An 18,800-nucleotide genomic window follows, 5' to 3' on the forward strand; every position below is an offset into this window, starting at 1 on the left:
AAATCCTGATTCCAAAAAAGTTGGGATATAGTGTAAAATGTAAATGAAAAACAAATACAGTGATTTGCAAATTCTTGTCCTTTATTCAGTTGTGTTCCACAAAATACTGTTTTTGTTTAAAATGATAAAATGATTCATTTGGATGTCCAAAAAATTTGGGACGGGGCATGTTTGCACATAAATTCTTATTGTAAACATACCATTTTTACGATGGTATATCAGGGCTGCTCGAGAAAAGACAAAAGGAGACAGAGGATCTGTTAATTTTCCAGAAAAAATCTCGCAATTGTCAACTTTACAAGGTTGAAAAAAACTATATTTTTTTTAGATTAAAAAATCAAATACCTAACCACTGTTTTCACTTTTGTTTCTTGTAAATTTTTGGCTTTACACTGCTGTAAATGGAAAAAAAAATGACTTTTTGAACTTAGAAATTTCATGTATGTATTGTAAATTTCTGGCTTTTTGAAATGAAATTCTGAGTTTGATTTTTGTACATATAAAATTTCATATTCTCAAAAACCTTTTTTTACCCTAAAATTGTGACTTTTTTGCTCAAAATGAACAGATTCTCTATTTATAAATCTTTTACATTAACCCTGATACATCACTGTATGTTATGCTTCAGATCATGATTTTAAAAAACATACATGTTCATCTAATTTTGACAACATCAGGGCAGACAGGGTCCCACGCCTCCCGCCTTAGATCCTTGGCACCCCTCTAGGGGTGCCCAGACCCCAGGTTGGGAACCACTGATCTAGGGACTGAAGACAGTAATGGTTGAGTGATTATACCCACCCCTAAATAAAGAGTATATCTAAAAAAGAATATATAAATTAAGAGTATACCCACTACCACACCACTGGAACTTACTATAACTACAATCTTTTACACTAGTGTCGTTTTTGTAAGCAGTCGTGTTATTTATATATAAACAATCACCAACAGTATATTTGATAGTTTTTTCTCTTTTGTATTCCCTCATTACACTTATTATCTCTTCCGCGTGACTAACTTTTAAAAATAACTGAAAACAATCACAGGTTATGGCATTCGTATAAGACTGTCACTTAAAAGCGTAGCTGAATGTTGTTGCCATCAATAATGTTACCAGTCCACTCTTATTTTAGTTCGGGACCCCCCTCTGACACCATCCCCACTGACATTCCGCTCGTGCATCACTCTTTCCCATCAGTCCATCTGCGCGCAGCGCGCGGAGGAGGAGCGTTAACGGCGCCGGTCAGCAGGGCGGACATGGCGGCTCACAGCTCTCAGTACCTCTGCTGAATTGTTTCTCAGCGCTTAAATCGAAGACTTTCCTGATAATATGAAGTTTGATACCACTCGGAATCGTGAACGAGCTTTGATTCCGTCCTGCGCGGCCACGCGGCGTGTCTGTCTGTGCGTAAAGCTGTGAGTTTGTGAGGCTGCAAAGTTTCCAGGCTGAGCTCCAGAGCAGGGCGGCTGTTTCAGAGGAATGAAGGTATGTGGACAGAGGAAACAGTGGAGCTTGACTCCTAAACTCAGGTTTTACTTATTTTCTAACAAGAATCTTTTTTGAACGAGTTTTCTTTTTTTCTCACGCTTCTTTTATACCTCAGTTTTATTGTAGATCACAAAGTCCATCAGGAACATTTGGGCGTGTTACAGTTGACCTTATATGTGCCCCCCTATAGGCTATTATTAGACATGCTGTAGATCAGCATGGTGTTATAGGAGACGGACCACCTTCAGCCTAGCTGCAAATAAAAGAGAACATCATAGTTGTTAAGTCGCCTTAAAAAGGCCGTTATATACCGTGTATTACACCATGATCTGCTGGTTCACATGAAAGACAGTATAAATGGTTTTAATGTGTTGATTTGCGGTCATGTGTCTTTCTGGGTGTCCCTCTCTCAGTCTGCTGTCTCTGCTCTGACTATAGCCCTCTGATGGCCCCACAATCCCTCTGATCCCAGCTCTCTCTGGACTATCTGAGGTACGTACTGTTCCCCCACATCCTAAAGACTTATGTGCTCAGAAATCATTTATGTAGACCTGTACAATAAAGTAAAACCGCATGATTGACCCTCTGTCTGCACAGCCATGTTATCATCTTTGAACGGTAACAGGATATTAAGAGTGCTTTTTTTCACACTCTACCTTCAGTTATGTTTTACTCTGAAAGTGCAATGATTGATACTTTTGTCAATGCTTTGTGCATCTTAAAATATTTCACATCTGATAAAGACATTGAACTTTGTTTGCTTTTATTCTGGTATGGTTAATGTCCAAAGGACTTCAAACTAAATCCCTAAAAGAAAGAATCCTCAGCCACATTCTACTCACATTACTGCATGGAAACTTGATTCTGTTTGGACAAATTTCTCATCTTTGAAGCAAATTTTTGCTTTTTGCTTTCAAACTTCAGTTTGTCATTCCTCTGGGATGCAATGTGTGTCATGTTGCAGTAGCAAATTTCTGACACTTGGGGTCAGTGTTGCTGCAGCTTTAAACTGAAACTGGCTATCAGTTCAACTCTCCAACTTTGTCACTTATCCTTTGAAAACACAGTCCAGTAAATACTAGAGCAAAGTTTAGCAAAACGTAAGCATAAGTTTGAAAAAAAATGCCCATAAAGAAAAACATTTAAAAGCCTTTTGAGTTGGGCACTGGTAGCCAAGTGTGGTGGTTCTCTAATGGTCCAGACACGATCCAACACCACCTTCTTAATGAGAAATTACAACCTAAATATCCAAACTTTTCATGAGATAGATCAAATAGAAAGGCTTTATAGGCTCTCAACGAGAAGGTTTCAGGTTCTCTTTGGAAGGGTTTCATGCAGTCAGTGTTACAGTTAGGTTAGAGTAGCCTAAAGTAGGAGATCGACACCTGGAAACGTACAGCCTGTTGTCCATTAAACCAATGGTTCTCAACACGGGGGTCAGGGTCTCCTTGAGAACACTAAGAGGGGGTTGCCAGATGTCTTGAAAAATAAAAGATTTTTAAAATGATTTCAAACTGTACATTTTACCCATTTCGATGAAAATAAATGCATAAAATCAGTTGAAGTTGAAAATAAAAACATGGTCATTTGGTAATATTTTATACTAAAATCAAAGTCTGAATGCAGGCCTGCCCACATATTTGTCTGAGCCCCATGACAAACTCAGAGAGCGGGCCCTCCCTAGTTGTGATTTATTGATGGTAAAAATGCACATCAGTTGGATCAGTAGCATTGGAGCTAGCATCCTGGCTCAGATTTCCCTCATTTTTGAAAAGGTGGATAATATCTATTTGTGCCACATTTTAACCCCCTTTCTCACCCAATTTTGCAAATATTGTTTACCACCTTTCATCAATTTTTGCAAAATTTGTGTCCATTATTGCCTATGTTCACCCACTTTGCCACTTTTTCTGCCTCAGTTAACCCATTTTTGCCTGTTCAACCCAATTTTTCCAACTTTTTAATCCCATTTCATCACCTTTTCTGACAATTTCTGCCAATTATAAGCTATTATATTGCCACTATTAACCCTTTTTATCACTTGTTAAGCCAGTTTTTGCCACATTTCACCTTTATTGCCACTTTTATCTATTTTTGGCCACTTAATCCTTTGTCTGCTTATTTTAAACTCCAATTTCACCACCTTTTCAAGGAATTTTTGTCATTTTAATTCTGTTTTTAAGAAAAGGGATTTACATTTTTAAGAAGTCTTTATATTATGGCACAAATTAATAAAAAATAAGTTTGTTTGTTTGCTTAACTCTACAATGGACCATAATTTTGCTGACTCCATCACCCCCCCAGTTTGGCTGGGCCCCAGAAAGCCCTCCCCTTTATCCCCCCTTATGGACGGCCTTGTCTGCACATGACTGTTCTTGAATGTGCATGGCTGTTCAACCACCTTCAGATACAGTGGGGGTCCCCCATCTCTGGCACCTTTATTTTGGGGGTCAGGGGATGAAAGTTTGAGAATCCCCTTTAAAAAGCCCAGCCCGTGGCTCCTTTCCAACATGTTATTCTCTACTCTCTCCTACCAGTTTCCAATTCTATCCATCGTCGTTTCTCTCTGATAATGGCATAAAAGGCCCCAAAATAACATCTTAAAAGCCTTTGAGGCATGGCTAAAATCTTAATAGTCATATAGGTCTTTATGTCCAGACATTATGCATAAATGAACAGTGTCTGAGCACCACAAATCAAATGATGTCAGGGTCCAGCTGGAGTCCCTGGTCATTGTGGTGGTTTGTGGGTGTGTCCAAATGAGAGAATCAAACACACCCAGTCTCAGCTGACTGCAAACCACCAGAGACAATCAAAACAAACCCACTGATCTTATCAAATGTAGTCAGTGCTACATCATTACCGGCCATGAGAAACCTCCAAAACTAACCAAGACAACAGGCTGTGGCTTGATCTAAACCTGGACTCACTCACACAAGTCATCCATGGTATCTCCAACATGTCACTTCTCGGTGTGTGAACTATTCGGGGTTGTCAGAAGCAGAGGAACGCAGCACAGCCCAACCCAGGAGGTTATTTCTGTCTCCCTTTAAACCATCCAGACCCCCACCCAACTAATCAGCAGTAACATGGGTGAGCGTTGTCAGACAGAAAAACAGATCCTACTGTAAGGAGACGTGGAAATGTTGAATTCTGACTGATAACAGAGGGGGTCTGAAGACATGAAGCTGAAGAAAAAGCATGATGAAATGGTTCGATTACACTGTAAGCTAAGCTAAAATGTAAACAAGCACAGAAACAATCAGCCTACATTTTTATTATTGCACTTTAATTACCATGCTGTCTTCTCTGTAGACAGATGTGGTGACGAGGGTGCGAACAGTAAACGCTGGAGCTCCGTCCTAGACTCAGCTGGTTCTGATTGTACCTGTCTGATCTGCAGAGCTCCACACAGTAACACCACTTATTCAGTCAACAACATACTTTTAGATTCTTCATCCAACTAAATCGAACGAAGTTAAATCTGAACACATCATGAGAACTTAACCTTCACCTAGTAGTCGTTTAACCAACTGGACCATTTTTCCTTTATCTATTTATTTCAGTAAAAGTAAAATTTCTTTATACAGCACTTTTCACAGACAACATTCCTACAATGCTTTACACTGGTGGTTCTCAAATGGTGACGTGAGCCAAGTCTTGGCGTGCCATGGTAATTTGTACAACCATACATAATAACTGCAACTATACAATGACTTAAGTTCAGTCAGAACCACTTTGTTAAGAAACACACATGATTTGGGATTATAATTAGCTTTTCTTTAGAGCACTTATTGCTGTGATTCATACTTGGCTGTTCTGGGAAGGAGGAGCTGGGGAACAATTTAAATAGTTCGTAGTAAATCAAAGGAATGATCATTAACCAAAAGCCAGTCTGAAGTGGTGAGTTTTAACTGACTTAAAGTCATTCACAGGTTCTGCACAAAACAGGGGCAGCTCATCCCACATTTAAATGTATTTAAACCAGGAAAACTTCACTGATATTCACTAATGTATGAGTGTCCTGGCTGACACTGGCAGCAGCAAAAACAACAGAGTTACAGACATGGAACATAGCAGTCACAAACACAGATTAACCAATCCTGAGCCACAGAGCTCAAAGTCAGTAGTCAAAACAACACAACCTGCAGGTTCATCCTCAAATACCTAAAATCTACTTTTAAATAGAGTTAAAGAGATCAGCTCCTCCAGGCACAAAGTCTAAAGCAGATTCCAGGCTGCAGGATCCGCGTACCAGAGTACCATTTCAAGACAGACATTGGGCACAGCTAGCTAAAGAAAGTCTAGTGACTGAGTCACAGAGCAAAGACTGTAGCCTCCAGCTCTTTTCAAATGTACAAAATCACACAAGTATAATGGAAGCAGATTTAGTATAGCCTTACAATTAGGGATATAGCAATGATTTAGCCTACACTTTGATATTGAGGACCACCAGACTCAGTCATACAGAGTACAATGATGAGTTAAGGACTTAAGACTGTTAAGAACCTCAGCACCCCGTGGTACACAGCATCCAAAGATTTAAGGCATTGAGAAGATGCATGAAACATCACCATAATCAACCAGAGGCATAAAAGTGGCAGAAACAAGACTTTTCTTTGCATCAAAAGAAAAATAACTTATCCCTGAAATGAAAAACCAGCCAGGACTTCAGCTTCTTTACAGGTTGTTCAATATGAAGTTTAAAAGTCAAAGAATCACCAATCAAGAAACCAAGTTATGAGAAAACACAGGGCTGGTTCAGTGGCCATAAATGCATCAGAACAGGTGTAATGTTAGCTAAAAGGATTGAATCTGCTGCTCTCAACTAGGACATGTGTAGGGAGTTGTTTTAAAGCTGATAGTCAAAGGTGTTTACTATCAGTTTGATTTGGTTTAAATTATTATTTCTGGCAATTCAGATAGATTTTATAATTAAACTACTGCACACTACTGTTTCCTTATTTCCTTTATAATCCAGAACAAGTTCCTTTTTCTGTGGTTGAGTTTGAGTTACAATCTTAAATCTACCCAAAGTTACGAATTTTCTTTCAAAATAAAAGCAGGTCTGCACTCAAACAAACCCTTAGTTTAACAGTAAAAAAATCCACAGTGAAACAAATTTGTTAAATTTCAAATTGCAAAAAGGGGAGAACAATCCCAATTAACTACTGAAATATAATCCTGTATTGATCAGGTTTGAGGCATTTTATTGACTGGCCGTTTAGTTTCCATCAGCCTTTAGTAGTTTTAATTTCCTTTCCATTTGTTTTTCTTTTTTTTTTTTTTCTTTTTGTCCTTGGTCTGACTGTACTGTCTCTTAATTTGTTTTTATGTTTAAAACCAGAATCACTATCCTTGTATGTGCCAGTAAAACTGATTCTGATTGGAGGATTCTCCCTCTGTTTCTCCACCAGGACTGACTGTCTCAAACCAAAACAGCCAGCTGAAGACATGAACCATCACTGAACTTCAGGAAAGATTGACAGTTTGACCAAGAGAAGATTTATTCAAGCTTACATTGTGAAATCTCTAAATCATGTTTTTTATACTTAAGTGCACAAAATATATTTAACTATGCACACAAAAAATCATATGTAATAAAGAGAGATAATAAAGACCAAATAATCAAATATAAAATGTCTTGTCTGTGTTATCATTCCTGAGTTGATCTTACTGATTTTTAAAAAAAATTATTCAACTTTCTAAGGTTTGTCTCCTTTATATGAGCATTTATACAAGTTGTCTCATTTAGTTCTCGTGTTTTTTTTAAGTGACTTTATGAAATCGTCTGTTTATGGCTCTGAAAGGCTGACGCCATCATGTTTCTCCACTATGACTCATTCAGGGTTTTTAACTCCTCTTCTGAAACACCAAAGAGGATTGCTGAAAGTTGTTTCCCACTATGGCTCTCTAAAAACGCCTCTTCAGAAAATCTGTCACAAATCCTAAATGGGATTTTGGTGATCTCACTGACTGGAGATAATCTTCTCACTGGAGGAAAGAGTTAAATTTACTGGAGTGTTCTGTTTTTTTTTTTCATGTCAAGCTTCAGGGATTCTTCTGCTCTTGTTTTACTTCACAGAGAAATACAAAGAAAGAAAGAAGCAAAAACAAGGCTGAACAATAGAAGGGTTGATAGATTAAGGGATTAGTAGAAGAGAAAGGAGGAAGAAATGAAAAATCTACAGGCTGAATTTCAGCTAGTTCAGTGCTAATACCAGCACTACTAGTGTTTTTATACATGCACAAAACTCCTGTTAATTTACAGAAAATTTCAGGGTGAGATGTGTGTGCAGACAGCTTTGCTCCCCAACTTTACCCAGACTCAGACTCAGAGTCAGAATGAGCTGAAATTTTGAAATTATGCTCTTGATAAAGAACTATCATGGGTTTTGAATGTCCAACAGTCCATCATTTTACATTTCAATCTTAGTCAGCATCCTTAATTGGTTAAAGAGGAGTATTTTAATTCATTAAGGCCATGTTCCTGTTTATTTTCATGTCATTTTTAATTTCCTGTTTAATTCTTGGCTGTCCAGTAAACATTAGTTGTCATTCATAAATACTTTCTGTGTTTTTGCTCCACGTGTAGCCGTGTCTTGTAGTACCCTCAGAAACCGACGACTCACGGATCAAAACAAATGAGCCATTATTCATCCGTCTGAACGGTGGGAAAGTGGAGGAGTGATGCTTCCGACGTTTTTAATCTGAAAGTCTGAGCTGTGAGTGGGAGAAGAAACCTGCTGTGATCCTTTTGAGTCACTTTATGTTAAAGCCTCCGGATACTCAAGGCCCGACTGTCTGTGCTCGCGTGTACGCTCGCTCCATCCTTGATGACTCAGCTCTCATCCTCACTGCACTTTGTTGGGATTAAGAGCTGCATGTGGCTGACAAACACTGCACTAATGAGAGCAGAAAACAACATTTATCACCCGAGGACCTGATTAAACTTCACACCTCTCCCTCTGAGTCTCTGTGAGATAAAAACACAAAATTTGCTGAAATTGGAGGTCAGCCATTTTTCAAATCAAGGTAACGCTCAATCTTAAATATGCAGAGAAGCACAAAAATAGGCTTAAATGTGGTGCTTCTGCGGGAAAGAGAGAAGCAAGGAATCCACAGCATGAACAAATTTATGAAAACTAAGACATGAAGAAGTTTTAATGATTTAACTTTTTGACAGGTTTGCAAAGTCTCAGAAATTCTCAGAGAAATGCTGAAAGTGCTCCATCAGTGGTTTTCACACTTTCTGCCTGAGGCAAACCAAAGGCTGGGAGCACACTTGAAGATTTTCAGATCATAACCAATTTTACATGGGAGACCATAGACAGAATGACAGTTTCAAATAATTTTTCCTCTTATAATTTTCTGAATACACACATGAGACAACTCAGCCAGACCACACAGCTGCAGTCTGCAGAATTTCACAGTCAAGGCTCAAATGTAAGAGATCTCGCAGAAACTCATGTGATCATACGTGACTTCAGAAGACAAACAAACATGGAGGACAATCAAATCCTCACCTGACAGTCCTGACTAGGGCTGGGCAATTAATCGCAAATTAGACTGAATCGCAATATGGCCTGCTGCAATTTTCAAATCCCAGAAGTTGCAATATTTTTTTAACCTGAAATTTGTGTCAAAATACCACTTTAAAACTTTTTTGCAGCAGAGATATTATGCATTACATATCATGCTTAATTTTTGTACATTTTCTTTTTATATATAAGAATGACATAAAAAATGATCACTCCCTTCAATGCAACAATTCATACACAATTTGCAATACAAGTCAAAATCATCATGATTACATAGTTTTTTCAAAATACTTAAGCCCTAATTTAGAATAATATTGAATGGGTTACACTGTAGAATAATTTATTGCTTGTGTTTGTTGGAAAATACATAAGATGAGGAACTACAAAAATAATCGCATATCATATCACAACTGCAATATTGGGAAAAAATATCACAATTAGATTATATTCCCAAATCGCTCAGCCCTAGTTCTGATATGGCTGAGATAAAGATACAGTTCTGTTTAAGCTGAGCCGTAAAGGACACAAAGCGCGGCTGGTGACGCAACCCTCTGCTCGCTCTTACTGGTTGTTAGAAATATCAGCAAGGCATGATGGGATCTGAGCCAGCAGTTGTGTCAGGTGAGTATAAGAGGAAGAGCTGAGATACTATGAGAAACACCAGGATCTGATAACTGCATCAAGTGAGGTGGTGTTTTTTGAGAAAAGGAGGGGAAAAGTGATAACCTCTGAGGTACCCGTTGCAATCTATGCACTGGTTAAAAGGCTAAAAAAATGCTGCATAACCTACCTCACTTATTTGAACAGGATATCAAGAGGGTATGACTATGTGTTGAAGGTTTAATTCATACTTTAACCTTTATCTTGCTAACAATCCTCAACACTACCTGCATGAGTTTACTAGCTTCAATAAGGAATATATATCAGGCAGAATCATCTGGGTACATCACTTTATTATGAATAACTGAAAAAGATTAGGGCTGCACAGTCTCTTGCCCAATGACAGCTGGGATAAGCTCCAGCCCCCCTGCGACTCCCAACGGGATAAGTGGTGTAGAAAATGGATGGATAAAGAAAGTATACTTTTTAATTTTTTTGTCCACTTAAGAGGCACTTAAGGGGATTTTATTGTATATCGGCCACTGGGAGGGATTTTTATGACTTTTTCACCAATTAAGAGTGTACTTTATAATGTTTGCACACTGGAGTGGCAGCCTAGAGGTAAGTTTACTATTTTTGAGTACCAAAAGGACCCCCTGGAGAAAGCTTTGTGCATTTTTTTCCAGTTGAGGGCACTTTATCATATTATCTACTGAGTGGTGGGGGAACACCATCATGTTTTTTCCACTCAAGAGGCATCCTAGTGGGCACTTAAGTAATTTTGTCCGCTGGAGAGGCTCCCCAAAGGACACTTCATCATATAATCTCTACTGAAAGGGCACCCAAGAGAGGACTTTATCAACTTTTATCAACTTTATCTACGTGAAGGGTGACCCAGGGCACTTTACCATGTTTTGGCCACTGAAAGGGCATCATGGAGGGGTTTTTATGACATTTTCACCCTCTGAGAGAGTACTTTATCATATATTGTCCACTCAGCTGGCTCCCTAGAGAGCACTTCATCATATATCTCCACTGAAAGGTCACCCTAGAAGGTACTTAGTTGAATTTTGTCAACTTGAAGGGTACACTAGGGCACTTTACCATGTTTTGTCCACTGGAAGGGCATCTTGGAGGGGTATTTATGACTTTTTCATCCAGTGGTAAGAGTGACTCTTTGTGTGTTGTGCACAATAAAGGGCACTTTTATTATGTACATATTGTCCACTAGGAAGACACCCTGGAGGGATCCTTTTCAAGTTTTGTCCACTAGATTGACACCCAAGAGGGCAACTGGCCATGTTTTGGCTACTGAAATGGCCCCCTCTGGGTGGCTTTATCCCTTTTTTCCAGAGAAACCTTCTTAAAAACCCCCACCAAAGGGGTATTTCAGAAGGCACTTTTGCTGGGAGGGGTTGCCCTTCATCACCCTCCTGAGTCCACCAGTGGCTAAAAGGTTGTCAGACATGCTTTTGACATGTTTTTCAACATGAAATGAGGCTCTCTTTAGACTTTCAACATCCATTGTCTTTGTAAGTGTGTTTCAATCAGGTAACAATTAGATAAAACAACAACGAAAATCTCAACATAAAGGTTCCCGTTTAAAGTCATGGTTGACCATGCATGATGTGCCGCTGCTTTTGTTGTTTTTTTGGGATGGGATTTTGACAAATATACCAAACTTTATTCTTACTGTATTTTGTTTACATTTGAAAACTAATAAAGGTGCTTCAAGCTTTAAGTTGTGCTGTGCATTTCCACATGTTTAATATGAACCAGTTACCCTGAGCAGAGTGGCACAAACAGGAGCCTTTATGATCACGGTCATTTTCAGTGATATCACTCAGAGATAAACTGGGTGTGCTGCCCCATTCTGGGTGTGCTGGCTGTGGTTGTGTCTGACTGGTATCCAGCGTCCAGCCCCTCTAAGCCCAGAAACAAGGCCGGGCCGGGCCACAGCTAAAGCCTCCAGCAGCACTAACAATGGAGGGGGGCTTTACAGGGGGCTGCAGCAAACTGCTGACTGTCCACTAGTGCTAATACAGCCCTATTCTGTCCCGTCTGCTGCTGTCGCCTCTACACACACTGAATATCTGACTCTGTGGTGGTCTGTAGAGAAAAAGAAAGTTCAGTGGTCCATATGTTGATACATACACACACTGATGAGACAGTCCTTCTCTTCTTTTCTCTTTCCCTCCATCACTCCATCCCTCTTTCTCTCCCCGTCCTGGGACCTCCACCCTCTTTCTCTCTATTGCTCTCTTTCTGTTTGTGATCCACTCTGACTGTGTAGCTCGCTCTCTCGTGGGCCCAATCGGTCAAATCGACCCCCGGATCACGTCAGAAACCCGCCGGTCTCCTGAAGCTCTGCCGCCCCACTCTCCCTGTCTCCCCTGGCCCGTGTGAGGGCTGCTCCATCGCCGTGTTTCCTCCATTACGGCCTCCTGCTGTGGACCATGTGTGAGTGCCTGCGGGGAATATTCAGAGTCACCTGGACGCCTTCCTCCAATGCAGGTCAGAGACAGCAACTCTAATACGCTACTGTGAACAACGAGTTCAACTTCATAACAACAGAACTGCAAAAGAAGCACATTTTATATGTATACATGATGTTTGATTTAGTTTATAGTGAAACATTTTTGTTCTGAAAGATCATCTTCTGTTGGCCTTTAGTGTTTGAGTTATGTTTAAGTTAAGGCCAGAGTTAAAATCATGCAAAACTTCTGTTCTGCTTGACAGATAAAACTTTTTCTGGTAAGATTAAAATGGTCAACATGAGTGGAGAGTCCCATTCTGCCAGTATTAAAAAAAGACGTCCACACCCATCATCCTTCATGATCACAACATTTGATCACTTGACTAATTTAGCTTCAAACTACTACTGTTTTTTTCATTTTTTTTGGTCTTGTTTTGTCTTGGTATTGTATCTTTTTTTCTGCACCTTTGTAGGATAAGACGCATTACAATACGACACGATCCATCTGATCTGATACGACATGATTCATAGAATACGATACGATGCCGTGTCTCAGGTACAGCCATTCAGCCATTTCAAAGTAAAAATGAATAATTAAAACTGCCAACAATTTATAATAAATACAAACTTTTAGAATTAAAAAGCATAAGTAAGTTCTTAACTAATCTTCACCTATAAAGCCTCATTAATACATTTAAGTCATTTGTAAACTAAGCTTTAACTGTGTATTGATAAACTGTCCGTAAAGCATTAATAATATACTTATCTGATCCACAAAACATTATTAATCAACTTTACATATCATGCATAAACACAGGTATACATATTTTATAGATGCATAAGTAAAGCATTCACAATCGTAACACTAAACATAACCCCTACCCTTGAGTATATTATGTAATTTTCACTTATTTTTATGTTTATAAAGGTTTAAGGATATTTTAATTTCGCACTTAAACTTTAATGTATTTACATTCATTAATATTAAGGCTGACAATCAATAACATTTTTTATTCACAATTTTGTAGCTAATAACAATTAATCTCACCTTCTGTCCCAATTTTTTTAAATTTAAACTGTTTTTGGTTCATTTTGGATTTTTGTACAGCCCATCACCAAGGGTACTAACTTCCTGTCTGGATACAGACCTGCTTTAATTCTGAAACACAATAAGGAACGTCAGCAGATAGAAGATTAGGGCATGGAATTAACCGATAAAAGAAGAACTTTATAAATGCTACATTATGATAAAAAAACATATATCACTATCAGTCCTTGACATTAACACTTAACAACTAGCCAAATGCAAGTGGATTTAGGCCTTGGCAAGTACCAGATTGACTCCAACTAGCCACTTTGGCCGGTGGAATTTATCAGTGCCACAACCTCAGCAGTCTCTGGTGGAGATTTGTCTGAGTAAGCATTAGATATTTTTATGAAATCAGCTGCATTTCTGATTTTCTAAATAAAGTTAATTAACAGTAAGTGCTTTAATATTAGTATAAACCTAATATCCAGCAAATAGTTTCCCAACAACAAATCTGTGGCTAGTGAAAAGGCTCAGTGGCTAGTGACTTTTCAAAAAACAAGTGGCCACAGGGGCTAGTGAGTAAAAAAAGTCAGTCAAGCCCTGATATATAACTATTGTCACAAACAGTTTAACTTTTTCCTTTATAAAAATGCAATCACAGCTAATTTCTTCAACTTTTTTAGGCCATATACAAATCTCTTAAACATGGCAACATGGCAATAACTTAAGGGATAAGGATTACAGTTAGGGCTGTCAAAAGATTAAAATCAATCACAATTCATCTCTGGATTTCTGAAGTTCATCAGTATTAATTATATCCTTTTTGCTGTATTTTAAAATTCCACTTTTTAAATTCAAAGCAGTATTTATGTCATTTTAGATTTTTCTACCATCTTAATTGACTTCCTGTTTGGATACAGACCTGCTTTTTAGGTAGCGCTAAGACTTAACATATACATGGAAAAAAGAACTTGTTATGGATTGAAAAGAAATAAGGGAACAATAAAAATGTAAATGTTTGATGTAGTAATGTGCAGATGACTTTTGACTTGTCCACTGAGCTGTCTGTGAGATTTTTAAAGTGAAATGAGACTTTAAGGAGCAGCGGTAGACTTATTCTACATCACTGTGGCAGCAGGGAGACGCTGCTGTGACTTAGCCTAAGTGTTTATTTATTTAATCTTTTTTAAAGGTTCAGTGTGTAATATTTAGCCTTGTAGCATTTAATGGAACAAACTTGTGAAAAAATAAAACAAAAATAAATTAGTGTTTAATCAACTGAATAAAGAAAATTGTTTGAATTTGACATAATCTAGAATAATCCTTTCATTAATAAATAAAAAGGGCCCGCTCCATGGACTCCAACATCCTGGATTTTTGCATCTTGCATGTTTTTTCAGCAGCAGGAGCCAAACAACAGATACCAGAAACACTTGTTGCCACAGTTACCATCAGGAGTGAGCATCCCGATGTAGAATCTGACTGTTAGTTGTTGATAATATTCCCAAATATCATACACTGTATCTCTAAGTCTAATTGATCACTGAGGTTTTCCTCATTTACAATGACTTGGAGATACAAAAAAGACAATAAAAATAAAATTAAAATAAACCAAAAAAGGGTGACACTAAGGTAAAATAATCACACACTGTGTTGACATGATTTGACATCATCATCTTGAATTGTCCAACAGAAATTTAAGTGTCAATCTTAAGACCTTATTGTGAATTGTTCTACATTTTAGGAGCACAAAAGCTCAACGCAGATTTACCAAATTCAAAGTAAACCATTGGGACTTGTAATATTAGACAGGCAGTGGGGCGGGTTTGGTAATGTCCAGTGGTCCAGTTCAGCATAGATGTTATATAGGATAGTCTTTGTCCAATCAGGGACTTATAGGTAAAAAGATACAGGTGTTTATCACGCCTCTGTGCCAGGGATGTCCAATCAGCTTTGTTATACAGATCACAGTGGTGATATAAGGATCCCCGGTTATGAATCTAAGAGCAGCATGACAAAGAGAGTCTAGAGCTCTGATAGTGGAAGCAGCGCGATGAGATTTTCAATGTGCTGTTTAAATGTAAATGATTCATCCAGCTGTATACTAAGATTGATAAACTGAAACCCAACACTGTTACCTATGAGTGTGGATAGTTTTAGACTGTTAATATCAAAATCTCTAGCTTTAAAGAGGATCATAAATTTGGTTTTGCTTTCATTAAGAACAATTTTAAGAGCAAAAAAAGCATTTTAAGGACAGTTACAACATTTTGCTGTTTTTCTATAGGTAGCTGCGAAGAATCAGCAGAACAATGAAAAATTATATCATCTGCATAAAGGTTAAAATTACAGTCTGTTTGATTGTTCATGAGGTTTAATATAAAATCTGGATTATAAATCCCCCTGGTATATATTGCTAGGGCTCCTCTATTATCAGAAGAATCATAAACAGGAATATTTCTATTAAAATTGGGTTCACAGTTATCAATACTTATTGATAATACAGAATCTGTTATAGCATTGTTCCAGCACAAAACTGTGTGACTGAGTTTGTTTCACCATTTTTGTTTATCATTGGTTGTATTTTTATGTTTTTATTTTGTTCTCTTAGAAAATCTGCATGCAACAAAGGCAACTGTTTAATCTCAATTATCCTGTTTCAAAGATTGTGGACTTTTAAAATTGTGGTTGAAATTCAAACTTGATTAATTGTCCACTACTATAAGCTGCTGTCTGTGTTTTGGAGTCTCCTCAAAGGAAAAAAGGTTTAATCTGTCCTCCTGGCAATTTCCATTTCCTCCAGCAAAGTCCAGTGTTTAGTTTCTATGCAGCTGTGTCGCTCTTTTATTACCATCTGGTTCCCTTGCACTGAGGTTGCACCTTTGCTAGCAATAGTTGAGCTCTCAGTCTGTGCTGATTGTTGGGATTAGACAGTCTCACAGCCTGTCTATCACTCTCCCTATCTTTGCCTGACACTTGTCCTTACTGAGGAACGTTTTAATCAAACCAGCATTCCACAAGGTTTATTTTCTTGAAAGTATTTCTCTGTTTTCTTTAAATGCGTGGTTAAAATGTGTGGTGGCATCAACCCCTGCCAGTGGGGTCTGTGTTATTTTGTATCCAAAGATGCTCTGAGAAGAGAAGCAACTGCTTAGAAAACACAATGATGGAGTGAATTTTCAGTTGTTTTAAGCCCTGTTTGGACCAAAGATTTGTGATGAGACAGTTTAAGAATGTCGCTGGTGAGTCACAGCCATCTGAATCAAAACGTTGCAGCTCAAATCAAGCCATCTGATGCAGTTACCTGTGACTCAGCCTGTTAAGTTGTAGATGACGGTTGCAGGATGTTGCAAGCAGATAAATGCGGAAAGGGGGAACAGAAATCTTGTTGTGAGAGGCAATGTACACTTGTTTTCTTAGATAAAATCATGATATAAGTTTTGGAACTAATTACATTTGTTTTTAAGTTTCAGTGTCGCTGGCAAACACTCCTTTCTCCTTCTTCGGCTGCACATCAATTTATATACACAGCCGATGGAAGAGAAAGGAGTGTTGATGGGCTGAAGTTTCTGTGTGAAAACTTAAAAAAGATAAATGTAAACATTTCCAAGATGCAGATAAATGTTGAAGAGAAACAGGAACATCATTCTGTATATCAGCTGTGCACGGTTCAATATGATGCACAGCACTATATGAGATAGCTGATGAAAAACTGAAGGCTGTAGGAGCTGTATTTGTCCATGGAATATTAATTATTCTCAGCAGATAGTTTTGTTATAACAAGACTGAGCTAGGAGATTGGACTTGGCACTTCATACTGGTATATTGGATGCAACTGTCTTTTTTCGATGAAAAAATTGGTGTTAAAGTGTTACTTATCTGCCATATTTTACAGTAAATCAGCTGGCTTAGTCTGATGAATCGTTAGTTATCTGAGACTGTGCTTTTGCGCTACATTGTGTTTCTGTTTTATGACTACTGCTCAGTTTGTATCTCTTCTTTGTGATCCTTGCACTAGAAGATTTGTGTAGAAATTCCCATCATTGTTGTTTTTGCTCTTTGTTAAGTTATTGAATCTATTATTTGTGAAAGCAGGTTACAGCAGGGATCTTGTCTTTATCTCTTCAGTTGACCCTGTGGTGAGGATTGGTGTGATTTACTGGTGACCAGTTCACTCCACCTGCCACCCATTGACAGCTGGTATTACAACTGTGACAGCCTCCTGTCTATAGGGCCTACTGTTGTGTTGTGTTGCGCCTCTGCTGGTGTCTGTCTTGTCTTTCCAGGTTGGTGGGTGGTGTTTAACACACCTGGGCAAATCTGGCCAATCCACCAGGTGTATAAGGCCTGGCAGTCAATCTCCACACTCTCTCTGCTCTGATCCCCAGCTCAGCAATTCCTCATCCCACTCTGTTTTCATTTTGTTATGATTTATGTTAGTTTAGTCCCTATTTCATTAGCTTGTTATTCCTTTCATTAATATTTCGTGATAAAACCCTTTCACTTTTTAGTTAAAACCGTATGTCTCCCTCATGTCTTTTAAGCTGGGTCAAATTGGGGGATTTGACCCCAGGACGTCTCACACAAATACCCAGCTGCTATAATTCTCCCAGGACAAACAGGAAAAGTTTGAGCAACCCCAACCCCTGACTGCCTTACCATGTTTTAAACATTTTACCAGAACCAAAATAACAACTCCAACTACTGACAAAGCCGAATGTAATACCCTGAGCCATGTGTGCCCCTCCTCAGGGTTCGCCAACAAAATAAAAAGATAAATGAAGCAGGTCCAGCTTGTCTGCCGGCTAAGCTTATTAGGGTGCTCAAAAACAAAAATGACTACAACATAAAGTAGCTACAGCAAATTTTACTTATCAAACCAACTATTTTCAATCAAACTACCATACCTCTCCACGCAACGTGCAAAACAGTTCATACAAAACTCTTGTGATTTCCGTATTCTCATGCTACTCCATGGTAAGCATGGTGATGTTATATCATTCATAAACTTTCAGAGTCATTCACAAACTAAATGAATGATTTACAGTTAAAAAAAGCAGTCAGCCCCAGTCATTGATCAACTGATGGATAATTTCATTAAGATTTCAAAAAAGTACTTCAAAAGCTCATTTGATGACAGGACTACGTTGTGTCACTGTGTTTTGACCTACTTCAGCTAGACAAACTTAGAAGTATAACTGCATGTAAAGTGCCGTCATGTATAATTTGTGATGGATGCCATCCAGCCAATCAGAAATGAGTATTTTCTGTGGAATCTGTTGATATAAATTGAGGTTAATAACCTCTGGAGATGCAGTAGCTGTCCTCCCTTGTCAGACTCTCAGACCTAGCATGTTTTCTTACTGTTACTCGCCTGCTCCAGTTTCCTGGCCCATTTAAGCGCTGAGGGAGCATAGCTGAGGTCTGGTGGGAGCTGTGCCCTGTGCCAAGTGAGCGTCCTGCCCCCCCCTTCAGCCGTCAACACCCCTCTCTCCTCCTCCCTTCTCCTTGTTCACCTGTTTCTCTACACCTACCTCACTCCAACTCGTCAAAATAAACTCATGTAGAGACTTCAGTGACACGGTATCACCACTGACACCTTCCCCACTCCCTCCTATCTGATCACACACCCGTTTCAGGCTCCGGCCCTCCCTCATGTCTAAA

The 18,800-nt window shown here is 38.6% G+C and overlaps 1 long non-coding RNA gene across 1 annotated transcript; it reads left to right on the forward strand.

Moving 5' to 3' along the window:
• Positions 1-1,214: 1,214 nt before the first annotated feature.
• On the forward strand, positions 1,215-7,129 carry LOC121524494. Its single transcript, XR_005993123.1, has 3 exons — positions 1,215-1,486; positions 1,928-1,981; positions 6,907-7,129. It is a non-coding gene; the product is annotated as an uncharacterized LOC121524494 (long non-coding RNA).
• The last annotated feature ends 11,671 nt before the right edge of the window (positions 7,130-18,800 follow it).

The sequence above is a fragment of the Cheilinus undulatus genome, linkage group 2 (assembly GCF_018320785.1).
Source record: "Cheilinus undulatus linkage group 2, ASM1832078v1, whole genome shotgun sequence".
In the NCBI taxonomy this organism is placed as follows: Eukaryota; Metazoa; Chordata; class Actinopteri; order Labriformes; family Labridae; genus Cheilinus; species Cheilinus undulatus.